The sequence below is a fragment of the Leptonychotes weddellii genome, chromosome 5, assembly GCF_054177405.1.
Source record: "Leptonychotes weddellii isolate Sample4059 chromosome 5, ASM5417740v2, whole genome shotgun sequence".
In the NCBI taxonomy this organism is placed as follows: domain Eukaryota; kingdom Metazoa; phylum Chordata; class Mammalia; order Carnivora; family Phocidae; genus Leptonychotes; species Leptonychotes weddellii.
In genome coordinates, this window is record NC_138373.1 from 37128006 (window position 1) to 37151376 (window position 23371).

The 23371-nt window shown below is 47.9% G+C and overlaps 1 protein-coding gene and 1 long non-coding RNA gene across 2 annotated transcripts in view; one reads left to right on the forward strand and one right to left on the reverse strand.

Annotated features, from left to right (window-relative positions):
• ADARB2 (adenosine deaminase RNA specific B2 (inactive)) overlaps window positions 1–23371 on the reverse strand; it is a 375765-nt gene that overhangs the window by 200029 nt on the left and 152365 nt on the right. The gene's annotated exons all lie outside the window — the stretch shown is intronic.
• Window positions 5827–22573, forward strand: LOC145721405 (uncharacterized). The gene is made up of 6 exons (XR_014145077.1): window positions 5827–6319; window positions 13954–14298; window positions 18235–18456; window positions 19037–19639; window positions 19735–19849; window positions 20934–22573. It is a non-coding gene; the product is annotated as an uncharacterized LOC145721405 (long non-coding RNA).

A 23371-nucleotide genomic window follows, 5' to 3' on the forward strand; every position in this document is an offset into this window, starting at 1 on the left:
CATCATCACTATCACCATCATCATCACCACCACCACCATATCATCACCATCATCACTATATCACCATCATCAACACCATCACCATCATCATCATCATCACTATCACCATCATCATCAACGTCACCATCAGCAACAGCATCATCACTATCATGTAAGTGAACTTCTATTTATGGAGGACAGTAAACACTGGGCTATGAGGAATGAGTAGGGCACATTATTGTGTATTTTGGCTAGTTTGGCTGAGATATGAAGTAGAAACAAATATTAAGGAGTTTTAGAATAGCTACTTATGACACCATGACCCTGTGGCAAAGACTTGGAATACAGACTCAGAGAACTTTAGGTCCAGTCCGACCTCTAGCAATCACTAGCTTTTGGTCTAGGCCTTGTCCCTTAAGCTCTATGAGTCCAAGTTGTCTCTCTCATGCATGAAATGGGGTAATAATAATAATAATAATAATAATAACACTTGTCTCAGAAGTTGTGGATTGCACACAATATCCTTATCAAAATGCCCATATTGAAAGCGGAAAACCAAGCTCATTAAGGTTAAGTAACTTACACAAGGAAGTGCAGCTCTCAACTGGCAGACTCTTGAGTATGAATTGGCGTCTTTTCAATTAGAAAATTCATGCTCTTAACCACTTGTCTGTAGTGCCTCCATAATATGGAATATTGCACATTTATTGCTGCTCTCCACTTTAAAGACTTACAAGAAACTTCTGCAGAAAATTTATTCTTTTATTTGAGATGGATTTTAGAACAAGCTTATGTAAAATAAAAGTTTATTTACAAATTGTTTTCTAATCCATCAGTTCCCTCTGTTCTTTTAAGTGGTTATTATTCTTCTTTCTCTTATAAATACTCATCACAAAAGTACTCATAAATTAAATATATATATTATATATAATTATACAACTTGTATAACCTACATATATTATACATGTAATTATATATATGTACACACACATGTCATCACCAATTATGCTTTTAGACACTATTCCTTAATCTCTCTTCAACCTGGAATCATCTTTTATAAGTAACTTGTCCTGTGTGAAATAAAAAAAGTATTTATAAATAACACTTTTGCCTTTCAATAGTTTATAAGTCAACTGAGGAGGTTCCAAACACACACTTGAAATATATGAGTAGAAAAATCAAATTTGTACAATTTGACCAAATGAAGAAGTAATTGAGTGTAAATTCCATAGACATGGAAAGAGGGGGTTGATGTTGGTTGGTGAGGTGGGGAAGGTTCCTTGGAGGACATGGAATCTGTGGCATGGGAGAGAATGTGTCTGGGGAGGATAGAAGAGAATAGCTCATTTTTAGAGGTAAGGAAATATTAACAGTACCTGATTGATAAACATGAAAAAGTCTCATGAGATCAAATGGTTGTGTATCTGTGTGACAACAAGAAGTCTCCTTCACTGCTTGTGGTAGTGTAAGTCAGTAGATACTTTGGAAGACTGTTTGTCATTGTCCAATAAGTCTGAAGGGATACATATTCTATGCCTAAGTGATTCTGTTAGTAGCAGTATGAATGAGAGGTGCTCCAGGATACATAAACAGTATTGTCTATAAAAATAAATAGAAAATCCAAATGCCCACCTACATTAGAATGGATAAATATATGGTGGTGGTGTGTGTCCAGTACACATACAGAATTTCAATTTTAATGTAACATGACACAACAATGAAAACAAATAAGAACTACATGCAACAACATGGCTAGATTTCACAAACACAATGTTGAGTGAAAGAGTAAAACAATAGAATTTATACATACAAATTAACATAAAACATAGAAACAAGGAAAACCAAACTATATAGTGTAGAGATATGTAAGTGGTAAAACTATAATTAAAAAAGATAATGGTAGTCAGTAACTGTAGTGGGCTCATCCAGGGTGGAGGGAGACAGTTGTACTGAGAAAGGGACAGAGGAGGCCTGGGGTATGGACATATTCTTACCTCTAGGCTGGGATTGGTTATAGAAGTGTTATACACCTTTGATGTATATGTTATGCATGACTATATGTCTGTTGTAATTCATAATTAAAAAAAAAAGCAAGTGGTAAAACTTCTAAAAGGAGAAAATTCATTAGTCTATACTTGACTATGAGAATGTGTCTGGAATATTTAGTGGGTGTGCCTTAGGTAGGAGTTTCATAAAGAGGAGCATGAGGGCCTATGTTTGGAAGGTTACAATGGGGCCACCTGGAGGCAGAAGCACTTTGTGCAAGAATGATGGAAACTCAATTTCTAGTCTATTATGGGCACTTCTAATATTGTTCTTATTTTCCATTTACATGCCAGTTAACATATGTTAATGAATCCAGATGAATATATATGCATGCATATAATCATATATATGATAAATATATATTATCACATATATAATCAATTTACATATATAATTGCACATTTGGAACTGGAGAAAAAGATAGTAGCAGGGAAGTTGTTTTGAAAATGTTGATAGACATTGGGAATGTATTTTCCTCTTTCTTTTTAAAGATTTTATTTATTTATTTGACAGAGAGATAGAGAGAGAGAACAAGTACGCAGAGAGGCAGGCAGAGGGAGAGGGAGAAACAGGCTCCCCGCTGAACAGGGAGCCTGATGCGGGGCTCGATCCCAGGACCCTGGGATCATGACCCAAGCCGAAGGCAGCCGCTTAACTGACTGAGCCACCCAGGCGCCCCTATTTTCCTCTTTCTTTTTCCCTTACTTTTATCTCCTCCTTGATGCACAGCCCTCCCCTGCACATATACATGTGTGCACACACACACACATGCATGCACACACATGCACACACATGTACAATTGCATATTAGAAATGCCTTTAGGTAGGTTCTTAAAAAGCTAGTTTTATGTCTGTACAAACGGCTTCTGTTGTTAATTGAATGTTCCAGTAAACACACTGTTTCCCAGTAGTCTGGAGTTAGCAGTCTTCTCAGTCATGCCCGCTCACTCAGTAAGCCCTGGGGGCAGGGAGATGCTGTGTATGGCCCGAGTGGCCCCACACCAGAACCTAAACTCTGGATTCCTTCTCCCCAGTCTCATCTCCTTTAAGAAAATCCCTTAATCAAGCATGTGTTTTTAAATATGTTGCTACTAAAATTCAGTAATGGTGTTTCTGGGAAAAAGAATTTAAACAGAGTCTCTCACTCTGGCTCACAACACAGCAGAGTCATTACATCTCGATCTACCAGCGACCCCAGCTGCACAGTGGAAGTAGCAAATCTCTACGCACTGCAACCCAAACAGAGTTTACGCAGGTGTAACACCACCCCCAACGTTAGCTTTTAATAAAGCTCAACTGTCAGCTGCCAACACACAATTAAAACTTTTATAATAAAAGGGTGAGATTTATAGAGTAGAGCCAGAAAAGAAATCTGACTTGAACTTTTCAACAAGCGTCTAAATGTTGTTAGAAGAAATCACTGAGAAAAAAACATGGAAAACCGTAGCCCTGATTTCAAAAGGAAAATACAAATGGAAGAAAATAAATCCTGGAGATTATTATTAAGGAGAAAAAAATCAAATTCTCCTGAGTAGTTTTCACAATATCCCTTAACAGAGTTTCTCATAGAAGACACAAATACTATAGTAAAAACTAATGAATCCCTCCCCTGCAATTCTTCCAGAATTTACCTAGTAATAAGTTCATTTAGATTTGACTCTTCATAAAATCACAAGGTCATTACCCCATCCAAACCAAAATAAACACTTCAGGGTAACAATAATTCAGGAAATCACATAACGCCAGTATTTTAATATCAGAACTAATAAGCTACTATTCCTCACTGTGGGAGAGGATGGTGTTTACTCACTGCTCACCAAGGCCTCCGTCTCTGTGAAGAAGGGGCCTCCATATTCCTATGCAGCAGATACTGAAAGTGACAATCCACAGGCTTACATGTGGCCCACACGGAACGTTTGATTTTATGTCATATTCTCTATTTGGGCATTTTTACCTAAGAATGCTAGATTTTTTCTCTTCCTGACTCCAGCTCTGAGTCCATCCCCACAGTCCCTGACACCCTCTGTACTCACACACCCCATTGGCTTCCCTCATGTCTAGTTGTCTACCTAGTGCCTTCTGTTATTTTGGTTCTCTGCCTGTGGAGTTTTTAACCTAACCATGTGTAACATAACTCAAAGTCCTGTATGTTTGTCTCTACTTAGAGAGTTATAGAAAATAGACTTGGCATTCCAGTCAGAATTCTATTTTCAGAGCTAATCAGAAAAAGTAACAGGTCACAAACAAGGGAGCTTCCCTAGCCCCATCTTAATGATTCTAGATTAGCTTAAATATTAACTTGTCAATTCAAAATAATAAATATATGAGCTTTCCCCATTAATAAAATATCTTTCCTCATTTGTAAACACTTAACAGCAGAAAAGGCCAAAACCATTTTTGGATGAATTGTGGCAAAGAAAATTTTGGTTAACCAATAAAATGAATATGGTGGGCATACTGCAATAATATTGTAATCCCGTCCAGCTGGTAGAGGTGGGTTTGCACATTTAGATCGGAGCTTCCTCATCACCAATGCAAAGAAATCATGATCTCTGACAAGCTTCACAATGATCGTAAAATAGATATAAACCCTGTTGTGGAAAAGCACTGGTTTTGCTGACCCTGAAACCTGGAGACAGAGTCTCTACTGTGCCTTTTTAAACAGGTGACGAAGGACCTGTTTGGTCAGCTTAAACATTTTTGCAACAGAGGGGTTTTTAATTTGGTATCTGTGGTAATCCTTCTGATTCTCTTGGAATTATATACAGAATTTTTACATGATTTTTTTTTCTAGAGTTAAGCATCCAGAGTTTTCTCTAGGTTCTCAAGGGCAATCTTCTTTTTAAGTTTTTTAAAAACTTTTTAAAAAACATTTTTTTAAAAGATTTTATTTATTTATTTGACACACAGAGAGAGAACATAAGCAGGGGGACAGGCAGAGGGAGAGAGAGAAGCAGACACCCCGCTGAACAAGGAGCCGGATGCAGGACTCGATCTCAGGACCTTGAGATCATGACCTGAGCCAAACGCAGATGCTTAACAGACGGAGCCACCCAGGCGCCCCTCAAGGGCAATCTTCTTAAAAATGTTCTCCACAGACCACTTGCATCATTATCACTGATGGTTTGATAAAATGAAGGGCCCTGGGCTCCACCCAGGACAGAATCACTGAAGGTGGAACCCCAAAATTTACATTTTAATCAATGTCCCTTATGAATCCTCTCCCTCACATTAGAATGACCTTCTCTGCATGCACACATGCGTACATGCACGCACGTGCCCAAACCAACTCATATATCTGTTTCTTGCAACTATCCTTAATTCAATTAAAAACAAAAAGTAGTGAACAACAATTTACAAAGAAGCAATCCCACAGAGGGCCCCAATCAAGACAGCTCAAATATATCGCTCTCCAGCAGTCTGTTTTGATCCAAGGGTAAAATGTAAACTAGCCAGGGGGATTTATGGACTTCATGTCCTTCAGACAATCCTCCATAAATATAATTTCTCTCCACTGGGCATTTCAGGGGGATTAGGAAACAGAATTCAAGGTTTTCTTCACTGACAAGAACCTGTAGGCCAGAAATCCAGTGTCTCAACTAAGGACAAAGCTGTTTGATTTGTTCATCAGCTGGGCAGAGGGCAGGATTAAGATTTTACTCTCTTCTTTCTGAAAACTCGGCCCAACTGAACGGCAACTAGGCACCCGGTGCCACATAGCAGGCTGCTGATACACGCTGTGCGTCGGGAGTGGCCTAGTGAGGCCTGAAATTAAAACCGTAATCGGCGATCCCAGAACGCGGGGGCCCGTGACGGGCCCCGAGGTCCATCTGCAGGGAAGGGTGCCAGGAGCACCCACGTGTGAGTCATCAGGCACGGACCCCGCATCTGCTGCTTTCACAAAGAAAGACGAAGACTGCCCACTCACCAGGCCCAGTCCGGGGGCGGCGGGGGTCCTGCTGCAGCCCCCTTCCCGGCTGAGCCCTTGGATGCTGCCTCATCCACACCTGCTGGTCCCGCCCGCGGTGCTAAAGACCCTTTGCTTCCTGAAACATTCCACGCTGCCTTCTCATTTTGTATCTGGTGCATCCACGCCAGCAGAGAACGTTTAACTGTGATCCGTGCAGAAGCCTATGTGTGTGTGCACACACGCACACACCCTTCCCCTCTCTCTCCAGAGACAGAAACTGTGGTTTTATAAACCGCACGCCTCCTTCGAAGTGCTGGAGATCTCTGGCCCTCCCAGCTCGGAGAATCAGACGCGGCAGCCCACGGCTTTGTCTCTGAAAAGGAGGTAAGTGCCTGCGTGGCCACCTACAATGGGGCCCCTGTGGGGCTCCCCTGTGAGGGACTCCACGTCCTGCGTCCAGCCCACACCCTCACGCCGGACACACGGGGAGTCTTCACTTCAGGGCGCTCTACCTGGGGGTGCAGCTGGGTGGTTTAAATCATCCATGTCTCAACCTGTATAAACTTAACATTTATTTTTTCCTCACACACTACCCCCCGTCAGATAGAAAAAGAAATGGGATCACGGTGTCTGATTATTGCATAAAAATAATCTTTATGCATGCAAGGAGAAATTACTTTTCAATAAATTTTGCTGAGATGCCTGTATTTTGGATAGATCTCAGTAATGGCAGGACCATATGGTGCTGTGTCTTCTCTCTTACCATTTATTCACTTCCTATATTTTCCTGCTGCAATCGAGCATATTATCTTAATTATATTTTAAATAACTTTTGGAAAGACATTAGCAATGGCAGTAAGATAAAGCCTGAATGCATCCATAATGTGCACAACAGAACTCAGAAGAAAAAGCTAAGAGAACACAGAGTCTACCTCCACCATCCAGGGTTTCGTTAATTAAATTGCCCCCACGCCCACATAGTGCATGCACGAAACTGTCCGGAAAAAACCCACTTATTATGCAAGAGTGAGGTTCCAGGAGGGATTTATCAAAGAACACGTGAAAAGTTTCCTGTAACCTCAGGGGACGCATACTGCCTGCTCACATTTCCTAGGTGTAATCCGTACGACCAGGAGAATCTGCACCCGTGTTTACATGGGTGAATTTGTGTTCAAATCCCAAATCATCCTCCAGAACACTAGCCCTCCAGGTAAAAAACTACGTAAGTATGCTCAGGGGGTTTATATTGCATTTGTCACTGGGGATCCAGGAAAATGTGGCTCCATCAAGTTGCGGGCACAGGAGGACAGCTCAGGGGGTTGGCTCTAAATGAGAAGGTGACCAGGACCCCTGATGCAAGAATGCAGGCTTTGTCGTGCCTCGGACCCAGACACCACCTGCTTGAACTATGACCCCGCTGCACCTGCTAGCTTCAGACTCCTTACATTTGGGGAACTTTCCCAACCTCGGCCTGGGCACCATCTTCCTGGGGCCCCCTTTCCCCCTCCTCCTCGCTAGCAGAGCTCCCTCCCCCTGGTCGTGGTGCTGCTCTCTCGGAGGCTCACCTTGCCTCACTCTTCCTCCTCTCAAAAGCCACGAGGAGCCTCAGCCAAGCAAGAAAGCAGGTGTTCGTTCCACTCTGGGTGCACTTTCAACCACCGGCACGTATTTCATGCACGTTCTTACATGTCCTTACACCACGTGCCTTCGATCGGGAGGGTCTTCAGTGTGGAGCCTGAGGAAGGTGTTTGGGGCTGTGCAGTGTGTGGCAGCTGCTGGGTGGGGCCCACAGACCTCGAGGCCAGCATGGGTGTAAACGCACTGCGCTTGTGGCCCTCACCGTCTGGCGCACGCTCTGGCCATGGGACCCTGGACAGCGCCTTTCCGCTCCAGCCGCAGGGCTGGGCCGCGTGAGGTCCCATCGGCAGGCGGGTGGCCGACCCCACACTGCTGCCAGCAGCCGGTGACAGACGGAGAAAAAACAAGGACACCGAAGCTTCATTTTTTCAATATCTAGAATAGTCTTCAAAATATTTTTACTGTTTATTTTTGCTGCTCAATTTTTTTTTTTTTAAGATTTTATTTATTTATTTGAGAGAGAGAGAATGAGACAGAGAGAGCACATGAGAGGGGGGAGGGTCAGAGGGAGAAGCAGGCTCCCTGCCAAGCAGGGAGCCCGATGCGGGACTCGATCCCGGGACTCCAGGATCATGACCTGAGCCGAAGGCAGTCGCTCAACCAACTGAGCCACCCAGGCGCCCGCTGCTCAATTTTTTAAACTTGTGCTGGACTCTGCAGTCTCTGAGTCCGGGAACCACATCCACAGATGCACGCACGCGAGGCCACATCACAAGTGGATTGCTGTGCGTAGCGCGAGGCCTGTCTGGTTCCACCTTAACCCGTGTTCTTATCATCGGAAAGTCTGTAAGTGACAATAAAGCCGGAAAGCGCCACAGCCATGAAGGGAAGGACATGCAAGTAATAAAGTCAGGCCTCCTTCCTTCCTTCCTTCGTCTCTCTCTCTTTTTCCTCCTTCTTTCCAGACAACTTTATTTATTAGCAGATAGCTCAGTTGCTGCTTCTCCTCTTCAGGTAAGCGTCTTGGTTGGGTGGCGAGGTGGGCTCCCGATGGCCTCTCTCACGTACGCTCCTTCCCACTGAAGAGCCGGCTATGCCACAGTGGGGACCAGCACCCCCATGTTGACGGCTGAGCCAGGGAGCCCCAGCTGGGGCGGCCTGCTCCTCAGCCCCCTGGTTCTGCTGCCTGCTTCCTGCCATCTGTTTCAACAGATAATTTCTTTATTAAGCAAACCCACACTCTCATCTTTTATCTCTTTCTGCGTGTGTGTGTGTGGGGGGGGTGGTCAAAACAAAAGGTAATAAATAAATTTTAAATTTAATCCTTTCTCATGACTTTTCTCATCCTTGGTATCAAAATCAGGACCCAGTCTGATAGTTCTCTCATTGTTACCCGTTATTTCTTTTACTACTTTGGTCTGATAATCTGTATTGCCACGTCTTTGGGTAAAATCGTGCGTGTCTAAACTATTAGGTATGCTCATGGTTTGCTGTGAGGGTCCTTTAGTAATTCTTTCTAAAACAAATCACAAGTAGATGAATAGTGTGGGGTTTGTTGGTCAGGAAGAAATTAGTGACACATGTATTTGTTTATAAAAGTTTGAATTTGGTCATGGGACTCCTTGCAAGTTCACCTCTGGCAACCCTTCTGAAATAGAGAACTTCTGTCCACAGTATTTATGATTTCTGGGGGGAAATGCTAGAATGTTTCACGGAAGCTCCAGATGACCAAGTGTCAGGTTTGGGTCCAGTCCCTCTGTCCTCTGTGAACCTGAGGCCAGCTGCACTTCCCAGGCCCTTCCGTTCATCCCAACCACAGTCGTTCAGGCATGGCCTTCCAGAACATTCTCTGAGCCCCTGTGGGTCCCCTGGTGTCCTCACATGGGTCCCCCAGGGCTGTGGGCATGAAGCTGATCCCTGTGTCCATTTCACAAAAGAAGAAGCTCCAGCTTTGCAGGAGAGAAGGTTGCTGTCAAGTACGCGGGACAGGGGTGGTGCTGACCGCTGAGGGCTGGAGCCCGATCCTCCTGGTCTTCCAATAGTCACAGAGCTGCGGCCCGCTGTTGGCACAGGATGCAGGGGAGAGATGGCGACCGTGACAGATCAGCCCCTGCAGAGGGCACTGGGGGCGCCTGCTGGGGAGCGCGGGAGCCAGGAGCGACGGCGTTCCCGGGGTCTCTGGAAGGCCAGCACTGGGTTCTACTCTGCACTTTCTGTCCTGCCCCACCGTGAGGGCCCGCTCTCCTGACCCAGGCACAATCTGTTCTTGGCGCCTCGACTTGGAACGTTAATCCAACAAGTGCCCCACGTGGAGTTTGAGTGTCTCCCAGCGAGGTTAGCACTGGATGTTTTCAACATCAGGATTAGAATCTACTAATGCGCTTTACATTTCAGGCCTCAGCTGGTGGGCTGGAGGGAAACCATGACGCTCGAGTGTCTTCCCTGGCCCCACGGCCAGCTGGTCTGGACGTGGGGGGGGACACAGGAGCTTCTCTGGCTCAGTGAGTTATCTGTGCCAGGCTGCAGCCTGCGGGGAGGGGGAGGGACGGCAGGGGGTGTCGCTGGTGGACACGCGGTTCTCCTGGCACAGGTGTGTGGAGAAGCAGGGTGGAGAAGAGCCAGGGGCACGCAGAGTCCTCTGCTCTGGGTGTGTTTGATCCAGGCTCCAGAATTTACAGACTGTGCGACCTCAGGCAAGCTGTGCCATGTCGCCTGACTTCATAGGTGTAAATCCGACAACGGAGACAAGCCCTGGTATCACGAACACGCCTACCCGTTATGCATCACAGCCCAAGGCCATCGCCCTTGAGAACACTGCTGACATTTGGTCACTTGAGCCCCTGTGAGGGGAGGCTCAGTGCCAGACGCCACGCTGGTCATTACACTTCCTTCCAGCTCCGGGACCCGCGTCCTGCATCCCCTCCTTCGACAATGGAGCAGCACAGACGAGCGGGTCGGGTCAGAGGCTGCGTGACTCCTGGCTTGAGTGAGACCTGTGACCATTGTGCCCCAGGGCCCTCGTGCACTTGTCTCCAGACCCGCAGGAAACCCTGTGCGGTAATCCGCACGCACACGGCACAAGCACAGTGCTCTCGAAGGGGCCACACTCGTTCTGTCGGGCGCCAAGAAATCAACGTTGACTGTAGGGGGTGTGAGAAGTGAACAGAGTTCCTCAAAGCCCACCCGTAGGTAGCCCAAGCTCTGCTGAGGGCCGTGCACTCTCCTCTGCCTTCAGGCGAGGGAGACGTCTGATCCTATCACTACAGAGCCGGGGGTGGTGGTGGGGGGGAGCACAGGCGTTTCTAGAAGAGAGTCTATAAATAGACTGCATTTCAGGACATCCCATGAGGAGCTGGGTCTATAAAGACCCCGATAATTGCGCTTGTTTCTTCCTTTCATTGCGTGCCATGCATCGGATGATTAGTGTGTTTTTCAGGCTAATGGCAACAGTATGTTGAACGAAAATGCCATTCCTGGATAAAATGATCAATCTCCTTGACTCCACCAGTAAACACATCCCATCGGGGGGTCGCTAATATGCTTTTATGACCTCCCTGTTGGAGAGGGTACCATCACCACGCTTGATAAACTATTCTTTGGGGGCTTCCTTTTAATTTTATTTTTTATGCAATCATGGGAGACCATAACCCATAAATTTGGCCTGATGCTTTCTCACTATTAACTAATCCCGGAGAAGCCCTCTGGGGTCTGCCAGGCACAACCCCTTCGAAGGATCTGCGTGGGATATTGGAAATGATATCCGCCCTGGGACAGAGGCTTAAAGACTGAGCTGCTACTGTTGTCTTTGCCATTCCGAGCTACAACTTGACTAAATGTCATTTAGTCCAAGTGCTGGATTCTGCAGGATTTGCAGATGGGACTGACTATTTGTCTTTAATAAATTCATTGACTCACGGAAGAGGTATTAGATTGTTTGTTTGAGAAAAGGATGTGTCAGTGGCTCCAGACCGCTGATTACGTGGCTTCTCATTATGTCCGTGCGGGCTCCAAAGTGCTCAGATCCAAATTAAGCTCCAGAGTCGTTTTGGAAAACACTGGAACAGCTGTGCAATGAGAAGGGGAATTTAAATGTGGTCCCTGACCAGGGGCATCAAGGGGCATCGCTGAAACCCCACCGCCGATCCGGACCCGCAGGCTGGGCCGTATGCTTCGATCGGGGGCCCATTCATGCAGTCTCGCGGGGGTCGCTCCCGAGCTCCCCCGCCGAAAGCTCCACGTGCAGGAGCTGTTTCCGAGGACTCTTTTCAGCCACTGCGGACACTTACCCGCAAACGATTATTTTCAAACTAAAACTGAAATTTAAGAGACATCTGAAGCTAAGGGTGGGAGTAGTTTCTCTTTTGAATTTCATATTTATCTACCTGGAGATCTGGGGACATGAAGGCTAGAATTGATGGCACCTCGAACCCCTCATGGTTCTGTTGTAATTATTGCTAATCTCAGATCAATAGCTCTCCACTGCAGTCACTCCTTCACTGGGATCCAACCTAAATCTGCACCAGGACACTGAAGCCTTTTGTCATAAAATCAGTAATAATCAAATATCATTTTACAAGGAACTCTCCATTCCAGAGAATTGAGAATTCTACTCTATCAAGGTATTTTTTTTCTTTTGCTTTTGTTCTATTTGTTTGCATGTGTTGCCTGGGGCTGGGGGGCAGGTATTGGCTAGGTGCACTTAAAATCCTGGTGAATGTTAAGTTGAGTGTCTAATTTCAACATGCAGATTACTAATAGGAATGTTTTCTTTTTATGAATTCAACAAATATTTACTGAGCACCTAGCGTATGGTAGGCTTTGTTCTCATGCTCAGAAGGAACAGTGAACAAAAGGGAAGGAATTTCTTTCCTCGTGTGGCTTTCATTCCAGGTAGAAGAGGCAGACCACATGCGTGTGCACACATGTGCAGTCAGTCCTCTGGGGGAGGGGTGCAGGGCTCGGGTGGGGTCTGGCGCGGTGTGATGGGCATTTGGGGAAAGGCCCAGCGGGACACACATGAACAACCTTCTACACACGCACACCAGACACAGCACCTGCTTTAGCCACCACACCTCCAATCTGCTGAACGAGGTCATTGTCACTTCCTGGGGGGAACTATGACGTCCAAAGAGTGGGTGCTGCTTCAGGAGAAATGAGGGTCGCGTGACATTACGTACGGGGGTTGGGATTGCAGTTCAAGAGCACGGGATTTAAAAATCCTGTCTTGGGGCAGACGGCCCTTTCCCACTTTATCCCGGGATCTTGCCACGAACTGCAGATGTGGGAAGGCTGGAAGAGTGTGCTGTCCGGAGAGACATGGAGGAGTCTTCCGTGTTTTAAACCAAATGAGGTGTGCTGGGCACTGATCTCCTTACATGGGAAGCATTGCTGGTCTGCGTTGTACCGCCACAGAGCCTTCCGCATGGCGGGCATTCAGCAAAGAGTCACTGAATCACTTGATTCCCTTAAAATTTACCTGACAGTTTCCCTAAGTGTTTACCAGTTCTAATGCACCTGTTTAATCCTGAGCTGCGAGCAGTCCGTCATTAACTAAAATTCCTTGACGCACATGCTCAGTGACAGGCCTGCAGTTGCGTGATTTTGCATGGGGGTCAGATGGACACCAAGCCTGTCTCCAGATCCAGCATCCCTTGGAGGCCACCCTGGCACGATGGTCTAAAGGTGGCCTTTCTTCTCTGTCCTCGTGCGGGGCTCTCTCTGCCGGTGAGTTAGAGGGGAGCCTGGCTACTCCGGGGGTGGTTTCTAAGCCTCCGGAGAGTCTCTCACTGTGAGGCACCTACCTGGGAGGTGGGGAGCACTGGTTGCTGTGTGTGGAGCTCTAGAACCGTCCCCTGAGTTTAGGGCAGCCTTGGCAATTGGAGCATGATGGCTTAGGACACATCCTTCAGCGTTAGCGCTCAGAAGCTAGGTGACTATTTGGAGACCGACGGGTTTGCTTGGTGAGGAAGAGCCACGGAGGGCACTGAGAAATCACAGCCGGTCAGCTTCCTTCCTGCTTTGCTTGCAGAGGAACTTTTGATTTATAGTGAAAACCCTTTAACTCGAGTGTATTTTTGGTTCTGTTGCCTCCCTCTGGCTTCCTCAATCGCCTGTCCTTCTTTTATCCCATATGCCTGTTTGAGTTAGCTGTACAATCTTTTTGGCTGATACGGTGTGTAAACAAACCAGGAAAAACACATCAATATATAGAAATGTATGCGATATTACCGATACAGAGCACCCCTGGATATTCGGAAGGATGGAGGTACCATTTTGGGAAACAGGGAATTCATCGAATGTATGTTTCTTTAGCTATTTCTAACAACCATTAACTCTCAATTGCTTTTCAATTATATGCATAAGAAATGAGTTTGGAATTTTAATGTCTCTTGATGACCGTGTGATACTGAATATGTTTTTTTTTTTTTTTTAATGCCCAGATAATGTTCCAGATAATGTTCCTCTTTTGGTAGAATATCGATTCAGTCTGGACCAGCACTACTGATAGACTCTTCTGCAGTCATTGGGAATGTTCTGGATCTGTTGTCCAGTATTTTGGCCACAAGCCGTTCACTTGCCATGTGGCTGGTGAGCCTGAGAAACTGGACTTTAGATTTTATTATGGAATTTTGGTCACATTTGAGTAGCCACATGTGGCTAATACTACCACTTTAGAGCCCGTCTCAAGAGTAATAAATGAGCTGCCATCCAAGAAGCTTACAACTGCGGTGCCCTCACATTTCTGCTGGGTTGTGTTTTGAGAATAAGAAGTCCTTTATGAAGAGGTATGTACCTTGCCAACTACATGGAAAGTTACAAAATTTGGCCACGTTGCCAGAAATGGGGGGAGTCTGCCGAGCTCGCAGCAGTTCTTAGAGACTCAGGAAACTGTCATCTCGAGGGAGGGGGTGACTGCTGTGGTCCTGGGAGGAGGGGAGCACAGAGCCAGAGGCAGGGGAGGGCAAGGAGGGGAGGCGCACAGCGAATAAGCTCTGATCGCCGACAGGCATCGGAAGCCCGAGTCTTAGAGCTGAAAGACCCATCTGTGGGCCACGTTCACATCAACTTTTAGCTGGAGGCTTTTCAGAGACACAGTATCAGTGGGGAGCTGCGGGCTTTGGCTGGTGGGAGGGCTGGAGGCACCCGCCTTCTCTAACCTAACCCACCTGCGTGCTCCCACCACTGGAGGCTGTCTGATGGGTGTCCTGGATGCCAGCCCGCGAGCCAGCCGCCAGGAGACCCCAGAGGAGCGTGGGGCCCGTGGACTCAGGTAGCACAACCCCAGCGGCTGGCTGCCTCCAAGAATAGCTCCACCCTCCGTCACACCTGCGCGGCTTTCTGGCTGCTGTGGGGAAAATGCGTGTCACAGACAGTGAGGACATCATTCCAAGATCACCAAACAGCTGAGACACGAGCTCATACCGACCCTGCAAGCTGGAGAGCTTGAGCAAGCAAGACAGCTTTCCGGTTTCCCTGATGTTTCTGTGGGGGAGGGAGAGCTAGACGCACGTGCCGCCCACCCCTGCAGCCGGGGTCACCAAGGGCCCGAGGAGAAAGTGACCCGAGGCCCAAAAAGACTGTATCCAGACCCTGGAGAAATCAGGGAGCAGCCGGGTACTAATTGTAGAAATGATGCCACGCTCGCTTAGCGCTTTCGTGAGCCGATTTCTCCCTGACTCGGGCCCAGAGAGCCCGCATTGCATGCACCTGCACTTCCTCCTAGTTTCTGCCCGTGGTCAGTGCTGACGTGCTCCACGCCCAGGCCTGGCTCCATGCTGTGGGTGGAGAGTCTGGGCCAGCCGCAGATTGGGCGCTCAAAACCCAAACCAACCTCCACGCGGCCTCCCTGTTGTGGTAGACTGTCGGTGTCCGGTCCTGGCCCCACCGGTCCCACTGGTGAGAAGAGCGAGCCTCTCTCTGCACCCACACTTCTTTGCTGAGGTGTTCCCTTGTGCTGGGAGTGGCGTCGATTCAGAACCAGGGGCAGCTGGTGCTCGGACACCCATGTGTGTCCCGCACCAAAGCCCCGTTTCCCCAGGAGGACTGACTCCAGGGTGCACCGGGCTTTCTGGCCTGAGGCTGTGCCCGTCTCACTCCCCTCACTCCAAATAAACCGCCTCCATCCAGTCCTCCCAGAGAAGCTGCTCCCGTCCCAGGAAGACCAAGGCAGCAGAGTTCTCTGACCGCTATATCTAATAACTGCTGATTCAGCAGGACGAGGTTTCCTTCTTTCTCTTCTTTTTGTGTGGGGAGCTGACTCAAACATGCCCTGCCCGCTCATCGGACCCCTGCACCTCACACTCAACATCTGCTTATTTACCTATGTTGGTCGTTTTACACTTTGGAAACGAAGGTTGGCCTCACTTCCTGGGATAATGTCACCCTGTCTCACTCCGTAACAAGGACTAGAAAAGAAACGCGTAATGGGGCTGCCACCAGCCTCATGTGGAGTGCCCCGGCTCACTCATGCCCCCTGTGCTCTCCCAACTGACATGCATGAGAAATCAGGAAAAGCCAGTTCACGCACGAGAATAACATATGGGGATGGGAGCAGAAGGGCTGCACATGGCCGCACCTGGGGCATCTGGATTTTAAAGGTCTCAGTGATGAGAGAGAATGGGAGACTTGCCAGGTGGCTGGTTGTAACCCATTTGTCTGTGGTTTGGCCTTACACCTGCTCGGTTAGGCAGCCCTGACTCATCTCAAGAAGCAGAAAAGATGGGGCATCTCCACCACACTGGTCAGAGGGCAGGGCTTGCCATGGGGACTGTGGTGATCCCAGCTTGTGTGGCTGCCAGGCTTCCCTGCCCATGGGAGGGATGGTTTCCATTAGGAAATTTCAAATTCAAAGTTTGAGGCAGGTGCTCTGAGTGAGGGGCAGATAACGTTCCTCAGACACTGTCCCTTGAAGTTACCCTTGCTTTCTCTGTGGTCCTTTCCTGGAAGATGGCAGTATTTTTTGAAATGGTGGATGGGACAGGAAATGGTTCTCATTCATTTTTCTCCGTCAGATCATTTAAGCAAATTAATATCAAAGAACATATTTTCTTGTCTTCTTTGTGTTCTTGCTAAAAGCAAGGCAAAGTAGAGGTGGGATGCTGTAATTTTGTCTGGGGAGAAACAATTATGGAAGCTGGTGTTATCAGCAAAGCTCCACTGAGGAGAAAGCGTGGGATTCTGGTTGGTGGTTTGGTAAATGACCGCTCAATAGCAGTAGGAAAAGATGGGGCCCACTGGCTCTTTGCATGTATTGGGAGTTACGTTTCTACATTTATTATTGCTTCCCTGATTTTCCTGGTCTGATTACCTCCTGGATTTGCTAACGCCACGCTGTGTCAGGATGCCAGCATCCAGGCGTTCCCAGGACAGCGTGGAGCCAGGGGCCAGCGCTGGGATGCAGAGTAGCGACGAGGCACCGTCTGAGTGCCCGCTCTGTTACTACCAAACAGCATCACATCGGGTCTCCGTTCTCCCATCTGAACAACCAGCATGTGGCTCCACGCGGCATAGTTTTCCCTGCAAGTCTAGCTGCAGTGGGGAGGACAGAGCCTCCCCCATGGCAGAAGATCACCGAGTCTTTCTCCCACGAGTGACGGATGGCGTCGTTCACATCCTTTCCAGTCCAACCAGCGCAAGTGGTTGGGGCACCAGAGGAATGGGCACTCTCCGGGCTCAGCTTCAGATGGCTCCTCCATGGGGCTCTTTGGACACAGCAGGTGAAACATGGCGGGCAGTATGTAGCTTGTGTCTAAAGGACCAGCCCGTTAAAAAAAACAGTATCCTAGCTGTGAAATTATGGATACTGGATTCTTCCAGGCAAATCAGAAAACACCCTGCTGATGACCTTTGGAAACTCAGTCCCCCCCCCTTTTTTTTTTTAAAGATTTATTTATTTATTTGAGAGAGAGAGCACACGCATGAGCAGGAGGGGCAGAGGGAGAGGGAGAGGGAATCCCAAGCAGACTCCCCACTGAGCACAGAGCCTGACTCAGGGCTCGATCCCATGACTCTGAGACCATGACCTGAGCCAAAACCAAGAGTTGAATGCTTAACCGATTGAGCCACCCAGGCGCCCTGACACTCAGTCCCTCTTAACTAGAAGCAGCAGTTCAAAAAGACAAACTCACATAGCTGGTCACTTATCTACTACCTAATTTTACCACAGTTCTTACTCTGATAAAATAAATAAAACCCTCAATGCTTTATTCGACTCCAACCCAAGTGATGACTTTTCAAGTTATTCAGTGGTTGTTCTAAACTGCGTTTTAAAATCTGTGTCCATTGGGATGTGCCATGCCATGGAATGTAAGTTCGTTTACGTTTCAGCATATATCCCGTCAAAACCATGTTGTGCATAAATCTTCCAGGGAGAGGTAGGTATTCCTGAATCTCCCATGGGATGCTGAAGACCCTGATAGGATCTTCAGGTTAGGACCTGCGCATCCCTGTGTCTGAAAAGCCCCATGGAGGAGCCGTCTGAAGCTGAGCCCAGAGAGTGCCCGTTCCTCCGGCGCCCCGCTAGGGCCCCCAAAGATGTCACATCTGTCCCTTTCATCTCAGTGACTTCTCTGCTGCTCTGGTGTGTTTATTATGTTCTTGGCCCCAACCATGTGTCAGTCAGCGTTTGGGACTTTCTGTAGCATATTAGCAAGACCTCAAATGCACCTGGGCTTCCGTCTTACATTATGTTTGTAACCCTTTTCTTCCTTTATTCTCTTGAGAGAGAAATTGTAGGATATTAACATCATCGCCATGTGGGCTACATTCTATAAGCTGGAAACGTCTTTGCTGAGGCCTCAATGTTATTTGGTGTCAGAACTCGTGCTACCTTTGACCCCAGAATCGCACCTGGGAGTTTCTCCTAAGAAAGTAACTGCATAAGTTCACATGGGCATCTGTCCCAGAGCATTCATGCCAGTATTTCCCACAGAAGCATAAGCAGAGTAAGTATCCAACCCAAACTAAGTTACGCTATATCCCCACAAAGGAGCTCATGCAACCTTCTCCCTTGATAACGTGTTTCCTCAGGAACTTTTATACACTGTGTCATTGGGTGGGAAATTCAGATACTGAATGGCATGCACCCTGTGTTTTCTTTTTGGTAATAACTTTGTTTATATGTGTGTGCATAAAATATATATATCTGGAAGGACATGCACCCAAATGATAAAAACACTTACATCCAGGGGGTGGGGTTGTGAGTGATTTTTCACTTTGATTTTCAGTGCCTGTGTGAATTGTCTGGATTGTCACCATGGGCGTACGTTATGTTTTTAAAAGCAAAAAATTAAAAGCTAAATATGGAGAAGAAAGCACATGGTCCTCCACTTTTCCAACACAGGTTAACAAGTAGGAAGCCTGCTGGCCGGGCCTCTGCCAGACACCAAGCCTGCCCCCCGTGCCGACCGACGCTTCAGTGCAGAACGTCCAGAACCACCTTCTTCAGCGTGGCTGCTATTCGGTCGAGCAGCTACACCGAGAAGCCGCGTGAGTCTTACCTACATTCATTTCTGCTTGACACAGGTCACTTCCTCAGGAAGAAAGCGAAAGCATAACCACTGCACGTTCCTGGATGATGGGCTTTTTGGGATTTCTCCGCGAAAGACACTGTATTCTGCATGATGACGATAGCAGACCATGTTTACATATTGGCTACACATATGACCCTACGGTGCACACTTTTCAGATGGTTCTTTGACCTTTTCTCTTCCGGAGAACAACGCAGGACCAGGATGTAAACCGAAAAGTTTCATCTGGCAGAACACTTCAGAAACATCGAATGAGTGCATCTGGGCCTAGCTCCGCCGTCTTCCCTAATTTTGACTCTGACCAGTCACAGTGGCACCGAGCCTCACACCCTGGGAACTCAGTATTGCGGATCAGACGTGCTCAGTGGGTGGAGACCAAGGGTCCCGCAGCCTGAGTCCCATGGGCGGGCATGGATCCTGACTTCGCTACTAACAACCTGTACGATCTTGGATATCTTTTTCTCATCTCTGTAAATCTCTGTGGGTTTTTTTTGTGTGTGTGCATAATCCTTAGTTAAAACGTCTACCCCATAGGATGGTGGAGAAAAATCAAAGGAATTCTCAAAAAGCCCGCAGTTGCCTGGAGCAATTACACATGGTAATTATCCCTGTCATTATTCGCGTTGAGACGGATGTTGACGGTGTCTTTGTTGGAAGTCTACGCTGAATGCACCCGTGGTTCTCCTTTCTCAGGCTCACATTGGAAAGAGCTGGCAGCCACGAAGTTCATCGTTGTCGACAACCAATCTGTGTCCTCACAAATGGCCAGAGTCTGAGAGACAGGGTCTCAGCATTGAGCCTCTGCCAGGTAAGGGAGCTGGATGTGGGGCGTCTGAGCCCCGTCTGGGCCCCGTCTGAGCCCCGTCTGAGCCCCGGGACATGCTGGGGCAGGGAAAGGGGCTCTGCCGGTGCTCGGGCCTCCGTGTAAACCAGCATCCATGGAAACACAGGTGGGGGACAGGACGTCCTGCTCGTCACGGGTCAGGACAATGCGGCTCCCACAGAGTTCCAAGCTCAAAGCCCCATCTGATTTGGGGACTGGGGTGACTTTCCCACTCCTGTGTGTATTTGCTCGTCTCCTCCTGTCACTCTGTTTCCTTGGCTGATGTGGGCTCTCACGCTAGCTGAGACCCCCCAATTTCCCTCTTTTTAGCAATTATGTATTTCTTCTTCCTTCAAGCTGGTGCACGTTAGTTATGAAGTGAGTGCATTTTCAGCCTGGTTTTCTGTGGCCCCCATGGAGAATTTCAGTTCTGCTTCTCAGAACATCCATGCCCGGTGGGAAGTGTGCACCCCACATATGAGGCGAGGTTCCCTCTGGACAGTTCTGTGCCTCCTCACCCCTCATTTGTGCCGTTGGTCCCACAGTGTGTAGGACTCCTCACTCTTACTAGAGTGAGGATTACACTGTTATTGGTTATAAAGCCGTTAAGCTCTATTTTCAGGTTTGCTTCAAATCCTGATCTCCCTGCACCAACCGGGGGCCCGCTGGAAGAAAGCAGAGAGGGGGGCTGGCCATAGCCCAGCTCCTCTCCCCTGCATTCAGCCCCCCTCATGAGTAAGAGTCCGATTAACATTCCATTAACAGATCAATAAGGGACAGAATCCAAAGTGAGCCACTTGGTTGTGACTGAGCTTCAGATGTGCGTTTTCTTCCAGGGGAGAAGTACGGCAGTTCTATACGGATCTCTGTTTAATTATCTGATTTAGAACATGAAAATCATGTTTTATCACAAGAATTTTTAATTTTCAAGCATGTAAGCAGAAAGGTGTTACAGATACTAAGGTTAAATGCCAGCATGCTGTGGTGACTTGAGAAGGTCACAGGGCTTAGTGTGGATAGGCGAGGGGAAGGGTCCCCGACTCCCCTGACTGCTCTTCCCTCCCGTTAGGTTGGTGTTGGGGACCTGCCTCGGCTTCTGTCTGGTACACGATCCCATCTGTGTCTGTTGTTACTGGGCTGACATCAGTACCATACTCCGGTTCCAACGTGCCCGGCAAAGTGAGGCAGAGGTCCTCTGAACACAGAAATTGTATCCCCCAAATTACCAGGGGCCCCTTCCTTCTCGAGAACAATGGATGATGGCGGCAATGATCACAGGAGCAGGGTCCAGATTCTTCGCTCTGGGGCTCCATCCCCTCTGGAGCCTGGCTAGACCTCCACACCCTCGTCTACCACCTTATCAGCCAACCCCTGCCTCATGCCACTTTCCTGGTCCTTCTGCAAACACCTGCCCTGTGTGTTTTATGCTGTATTGAGTAGCTTCTGTGTTGTTCCGATCCATTTGGTTTAATTGTTCATCTATCATCCGTTCATCTATTCACTCATCTTTATTAAGGTTTTCATTCATTTATTCCACACTCACTATGTTTCAGACAATGAGGAATATGGAGCTCGGTTGGGTACATGCATGGGCAGATGACAGAGATGACAAACAGACAGACAAATGGTGGATGACACATACCGCAGGGTCACTACCTGTGGATGCACAGAGTTGCGGAGGAAAGGCTAAGGTGTAAGGTGCTCTCCAGTACAGTGGACGCATTTGGTGCAATAAAGCAAAACCCAGATCTGGGCTCTGTGCTGACTCAGCACTCAAGCCTGGCAGATGTTTCCATGCTTCTGGAATCACCGAATATAAGTTCAGCTAAGGTAACAGCCACTCATTCCCAAAATTCAGTAGCAAAGACATAAAATAAGATCCAAATTATGAAGGTTCCTTAATCATCTCTTTTCCCACCACAAACATGTATCCATTTTCTTGGCCTTTTGGGCAATTTTTCAAAGCTGTTGGCATCACAATTTTGAGTTTTCGCTAAGTTCCCCCAACTAAACTGGATTATGGGTCAGCAAGAAATCAGTGTGTTGAGCCCAGAGCCTATAAGCTTTGGAGCAATGGATCTAATGAAAAATTTAATATCTCCCACTTCCTCTTTCTATTGCCTTTTTGTTTGGTTTCCACAGGAATCTATTTCTGTGAGTGTTTGCTGTAGGCAGATGCTTTCTCCTTCTCTTAGCCTTTGATTAAGAGGACAGCGCAGCAGGGTGATCGCCTAGAGGGAGGTGGAGGAAAGAGGATGGTAGTGCATGTGTGCACGCGTGTGAGTATATGCATGTGTGTGCATGCAAGTGTGCGCGTGCGTGCATGTGCACAAGTGCAGCTGTGTGCGTGTGCAGGTGCACGTGAGTGTGTGTGCATGCGTGTGTGCAGGTATGCGTGCGTGCAGGCGTGTGTGCATCTGTGGGGGCGTGTGTGTGCATGCATGCGTGTGTGGGGGCTACATGCAGGTGTGTGTGCATGTGTGCATGTGGGGCTGCGTGCATGCAGGTGTCCTCGTGTGTGCATGCATGTATGTGCGCAGGTGCGTGTGCATGCGTGTGGGGGGCACGTGCAGGTGTGTGCCCATCTGCGTGTGTGCGCGTGCATGTGCCCTCCTGTGAGGTGCGTGTGTGCTGTGGGGCTCTAGGAACCACTGGCTATCCATGTGATGGGCGATGTGGAGATCTAGAATTCTATGCTCAAAATAATATTTCTAGTCTCAGAATTTGCAGTCTAGCTGAAATGAAACACACACACAAAATAGAACAGTCAAATCTTTGCCTGAGCCTGATGATTTAAAGATAGTTTATATCCACAAGTATAATGCTGCCTTCTCAGCCCTCCGTTTCACAGCTGCCCGCCCACACACACAGGCGCCGGTGTCATAACGAAGCCACGACGACTTCCCAGGAAGGACTGGATCCCACCAGGACGTCTGCGTCGGGAAACCCCCCCGGCAAACGCTTTCCGCGCTGATGCCTGTGAGGAAGGCAGCAACCTGCCTTGAATAATTTCTTTCTCTTGGGTATTTTTGGGGGAGGAGGAAATCCAGGTTCTACTTGTTATGTGTACGTAAACATACCCTGAAGTTTTGAAGTCCTCACAATTAAAACTGTGGCATAAAATCATCCAATACTGCCTTTCCTTCAGAAATCTCATAATTGCATCTGGGGGAGAAGATCTGAAACCTGAAAATATTATGTCACTTCCTACGATTCTTTTTATTCGAAAACCGCTGGGAAGCACCCCATCCCTCTTTTGCATCGTTTACCTAAGTGGCGCAAATCCACGGAGGGCCTTCCAATTCAAAATATTTTAACAGCCTGACATAACTGACCCAAATTCTGCCATTAGCGCTTTTCCTGCTGTGGTTTCCGGTGAACCTGGAGGAGCTGCTGGGGAGCGCTGGTGAGGGAAGGTGGCCTCCGCAGCCAGGTGGCTCGGAGGTGCCTAGGGGGCGGTGCGTGCTCAAGGGGAGACCCGCACCTCCCGGGTGGAGCCGGCCTTCC